Source organism: Gobius niger (assembly GCF_951799975.1).
Source record: "Gobius niger genome assembly, chromosome: 3".
Taxonomy (NCBI): Eukaryota; Metazoa; Chordata; class Actinopteri; order Gobiiformes; family Gobiidae; genus Gobius; species Gobius niger.
Genome location: NC_136854.1, coordinates 25558810 through 25564809, shown reverse-complemented (window position 1 = coordinate 25564809; position 6000 = coordinate 25558810).

Here is a 6000-nt window from a genome sequence, read left to right as displayed (position 1 = left end):
CTTGAACCATTAAACCATTGATTACAATTACAAGGGACACAGCAGAGCATTGATTTGCCTTTATCATGACTGCCGCTCTGCTCCTCAAAGTGAACACTAATGTAATGTCTAACTGAATAATTGGCAAGCCCAGGGTGTATTAGTAGGTGGGGTAGGTGATAAATGCATCTTTGTATCATGTTGCCTAACAACATTTCATAAAGGGAAAATGAGTACCATTAATGAATGACAGACGTATATTGATTTACTTTGCATTAAAGGAACAGACCACAGTTTTTCCATACTGAGATAATTATGTTCTTACCTGAGCTTAGACGAGTTGATGCGTACCAGTCTGGTCTTTACGTGTGCGCTCACTCAAAAAGACAAAAGATGTTGCCAGCATTTAGCCTATCCCAGGATATTCCTATGGACCCAAATGGGGGTGAAGTTAGCAACCAACATCTGTGGTCTTTTTGTGTGACTGAGTCCAGACCGGTACGCATCAACTCGCCTAAGCTCAGCCAAGACCATATCTCAGTATGCAAAAATGGTGACCTGTTTCTGTCTGTAATTTTAAATGATTTACAGATTCAAAAGATGGCATAGATTTATTGCCTCGGCCTGCAATTTGTAATATCAAATCAATCAATCAGCATTTGTTTTATTTGTATAGCACTTTGCAACAGCACTTGTGGAACCGAAGTGCTTTCCATAAGTACAATGTGCTAAAAGCATAATAATAAAAGTCCATTCCAATGCTTTGATGATCTCAGCAGCTAATCAGAATCCCCGGTGCCATCACTTTGAGGTGAGCTTTCCTGTGAGCCAGCCTGTCAGATCCAATCAGGAGAGAGCTTTATCATTTCCTTTGGATGTTCTGTTTGCACACTGTTTGGCTTTCTGGTACAATCAGGAGGGGAGGGGGGTAACTTGATTAAACTGTCCCCAGACCAGTAAAAATTTTCCACTGTTTATGAGCATGAGCAACACAGGCAACACAAGCCTCATTTATAGTTTTCTCAAATGGAAGTTAAAAGAACGCTAGCCTGGCCATAGCCATCCGTAAACTCTGGTCAGTTATCATTTCCCTGCATGTTACATCTGGGTCTGATCTCAGTGGCCGCGCAACATCAGTTGAATTCAGATCCAATCGTTTCAAACTTTAAAATGAGTTCACCCCTCGCACCGCAAAACGGAGCTCAATTGTGAAGCTCCAGACCCCACGAAATAAGTACGAGGGTATGATAAGACCAGGCTAAAGCGACACAAAGAAGTGAGATGTATTTCAGTGAGTGTAATAAGAAAATGAGACGGACGGTGAACAAGTGCCGCTAATCTCTGTTCAGGGTTGAAATATGGCTGGAAAAAGTGGTTCATGTAAACTTTTCATGATATAATGTTGTACTGTGGCCATTTCAACCTGGATAGACTCAAACAGATAAAAGCAGCGATTAGGAAAATGTATTGACATGTATATTAGTTTTGGTGATCAGACCCTGGCGGTAGACATCGATGTATGTATGAAAGTCAGCTTGGAGTGTCTTCCCTGGAGCGTGGACACTGGTGGGTGTATGAAAGACCAGAAGAAGAAGATGCAGCAGGTAGAAGCCGTGGATGGAAGAGGCGGAGATGTGATGGAGGCAGGTCACAGCGCAGCTGGGAAGTGAACAAACCATGATTGCTGGGGCTTAAAAGAGGGACCAAGGGAGATGATTGGCTGCTACGGAGGTGCGGCTCTTGCACTGATGGCTGAGGTGGAGATGTCGCCCTCTCGGAAGAGATCATTGGCTGGAGGTAGGTGATGCTGAAATTAGTCTACCAGGTTGAATTAACGCCGAGGCTTCATTACTTTGTTGCTTATGCCGCTACTGAAATTAAAAGAGAGTGAGGGGCTGAACGATATGGACAAAATTTCATATCTCGATATTCATGCCAGATATCGATATCGATATCGATTTCGATATGATACGATATAACTATGGGTTTGGTGAAAACTAAGCATTTTTCAGAAAAATAAAATCATAATCATAAAGAGTGCAGTTTTATTGATGAAAATCTATATAGTTTATGTCTTGCTTTTTCAATTTTAATATTTTGAATGTTCATATCTCGATATAAATACGATAACAATATATTTTTCTTTTGCGATATTGATATCTTGAACGTTCATAGCTCGATATCGATATGATAACGACAATACTTTCAGCCCTAATTCACTGTGTATATTCCACTCTGTTATTGGCCGCTGCACTCCATGTGTTCACATTTGTGTCTGTAATCCTTGCATGTGTTTTATTTCATGGCCTAGTATGGACGAGCCCTTGGTGACATATAATAGCTAATACTGCAACAATTTGTCCTGGCAGCCAGAACTATTATTGTCTGTTGATGAGTAGCTGCATATTGCACAACATTTGCTCTTCTAGTAAGTTAATTCTATTGTTTTCACAAATTTTATTTTTTCAATCTGGTGTAATTATGCAACACACTGAGCAGCAGCTGCCAGTCCATATTTTCTCACTACACGGCTTTGGAGTGTCATTAGCGGAAAAGCATGTGACAAAAGAAACCTTTGTTTGTGAGGGCTATGGTAAAACATTAAAGTATTATCTTGGCTTGCGCTTGAAATCTGGCTCATTTTTGTGTGTATACAAAAAAAAAGTAAGTAATTGCAGCATTGATCATAACACACACCCCTCCCCAAAGAGAGACTGTACTGAGCTGTTCTTTAACAAACACTATCTCTTACATTCTCTCTCTAGTCTCCAGTGGGAGGCGTCTTTACTAATTCATGTAGCCCATTTGGTTTTATGTGAGCACCATAAAAACTAATTTATGTGACTAATCTGATGTGTGACCTGCGTCTTTCTATCTAGGAAATGTACAATTGTACTCTCACCTCATCTGTGAAGTTACAATGAAAGTTGGCTGCATTGGAGATCGTCTGTGCTTTTACACTTCATGTATATTTAAGGTGACATGACTACAGAAGTGCAACCTGGGGCACGCTGCGGGAACAGATTATCAAATGGGCATCAACTTTTATAAAACTCAACAGCTTCAGTCACTGTGATTGTCTTGTGCCATCATGATGCATGACAGAGCAACCTGCATGGGGCTTTTAAGGTAATAAATGACACGATTGGTAAAACCACTTTTCAAAGCCATATTTTATGAATATACAGTAATAATAGAGCTATGATGCATTTCCTCAGAGCGTATCTTAATGAGTAAAAGTTTGAGTAAAATAGGAATAGTATTTCCGTTTTTCCTATTCTGCCCAGGACACTAATTCCACAGAAGTTTCTTTCTAGGGCAAGTGACTATTTCTGGTAATTTCCGCACACTTTACATACCTTCCTGCTGCACATCAGTAAGGTAAAGAAGCATGTAGTCCTCACTCAGCCAATCAGAAGAGATCACCCAACATCAGAGATCCCACTACTGTGGCATTTGACCAATCAGCAGAGTCTGGTCGCGCTCTCAACTTCCTGTTTTCTCTGAAGTCTGAAAAAGACCCAAGTCTGGCTAAATTCATGGTACATTTCTTTACATAACTTGAAAACTAACCATGGTAAGTTGAAGCGATGATAAATGTGTTGGTTTTTGGAGGACGTAGTGAAATAAGTGAAATTACAACAAGAAAAAGAAAGGCACCATATTTGATCATACACACATAAAGGTTCACATAAACCTTAAGATAATTAATTTTGTCCATATTTGAACATGCCTGTTGCACCTATTATTCTTACTTACAGCATTTTCTTGACAAAAGAACCAATAACCCTAGAACTATGTTTTTATGTTGCCAAAGACTGACAGCTCCAACTGCACATAAAGCACATTACACATTACACAAAATCAACAGGTCAAACATCAATGTCAAAAAACACAACACCTCCTGAATACCAGCGCCCCCCGAAACCTGAAAGTACTTTTTGTATATTTTATATATAAACCTTTGTATTGTTTTACCCCTTAAAGGGCAATGGTTAATATGGTAAATATGGAAACTTCACTCACATTGATTTTCTGCATGATATTGAAACATTAAAAAAAACGTTAAAAGTATTTGAAGATGTTAAATATTAAGGTATTAAGGTGTTAAATATTGTTGTAATTGTTTTGTATTAGCACAACTTGGCAAAAATACTAAGATAATGTTTAAATATAATTTGCAGCTATAGTCATCTCAGGCAGCTAGTCTAAATTGGATCAAAAATACAAACGCAAATGACTTGCTGTAGGAACCCTCGAGTAATGGAAGGAAAGTCAAAAAGTGTCACAAGTTTTAGCTCTTCCATTGGCCCAAGAGAAGCTTGGATTATGTCATTAAAACCTCAAAGTACTCTTGGCAAAGGTGTACATTCCTCATTATCAATCAAGATAGTAAAATGTATAATATTAGCATTATTGTTCAATACAAAAAACCCTTTAGATAGAATGTGTTGCACCAGTGAGACAACTGGGTGGTATAAAAAGTAAATTCAGTCCAAATGGTCAACAGTCGACAGTGAAGCAACAGATGGATAATTGTCCCCAGGCGTCCCTGGTGCCCAGACGGTCTTTCTCAACAGGGAAAAGTGAAGTGAGTGAAGAAGCGAGTGCAGACATTGCTTATAATAATTGGAGACTCCCCCCAAACCCATGATCAGATGCTTTTTAAGTGCCATAGCAGATGAGGAGGCTTAAGCACCAACTCGAGCTAGTTAAATCCAGTCTTAGCGTTAGATGCGTCAGATGTCATCCCGCCGGACACCTGCAGTTCCTGGATGCGCAGCGTGGCTTCCATATCAACAGGGAGCAGTGAGAAATGTCACCCATTCACATAGTTCAAAAGAATCTGGAGGAGGCAGAGAGGGAACCTACAAAACGGGGCCATTGGCGCCTGAGTGGCTTTTTTATCCGCAGCCTGACAGTGAGGTAATCTACTTAGCAGGAAATACAGTAGTAGAGGCTTATGTGCGCCACAAGAGCAAAAAATGAATGAATAATTGTCAGAACACTTCAAGCAGTTGGTTTTATAAAAGTTACGTAACCAGATTTGTAGGACAAATAAAGAAATTAAATAGTAAGGGGGTCATTTACCACTTTTGCTCATGTGCAAAAGTGGATCAGCAGCATTTTTAGTCACGTCGCATTCTCTCATTTACATATCAGATTTGGGGCTCAATTATAGGCAATTCAAATGGAAAATGAGGTGCAACATGCTCACAAATAGCCAGATCCCATTCACCCATTTAGCACCGTCTTGGTAAATGACCCCCTGAACGCGACTTTAAATTGGCATCTGCTTGTTTAGGCCTGACACTGAAATCTCCTTAATTGGAAACATAACCTCCATTTGTGGTGTTTTTTTTTTTATGGATATGTCAGACTTTACCAGATTTCTTCACCAAGCTCCCAAAGCAGAGCCCACGATAAGACCTTGTTACATTATTTATCCAGCACAGCAAGTTTCAGATGCTAACAAGCTCGCTGGCTGCCTTAGTGGCCACATGGAGGGGTGACCCGGCCATTTCCTTCTCAATTACCGGGCGAGACATTTCAGTGGTGCATGACAGGCTGCGGACACAAGGCTTTATTGTGGATGAACATATCAGCCAGGGTCCCAGACATTCACATTCATATGGCTTAACTGGCCAGCACACTTGGGCAAAACTTTTAGAAGAAAGTTATGGATTGTTTTCTAGATATTCTGCTGCTCCATTAACTATTCACAAAGCTAATCAGTCTTTCTAACTATCAGGTACATTCTCAGACTGTGGGTGAAATGTCTTGCCTTGCTGGTTGAACAAGGCTTTTTTTTTTTTATCACAAGTCTCAAGAAAAGCTATTTATAAGCCAAGGACAAGAAAATCTTTTGTGAGATACATTATAAGGACACACATGGTCAGACAATGTTTTTGATTTCCCCCTTCGTTCATAGTGAAGAGAGCTCTGATCTGGGCGGTTACAATACTACATGTTGGGGCCCGATGCTGGTAACACTTTGTTTTACACTACCTAGTTAACTAA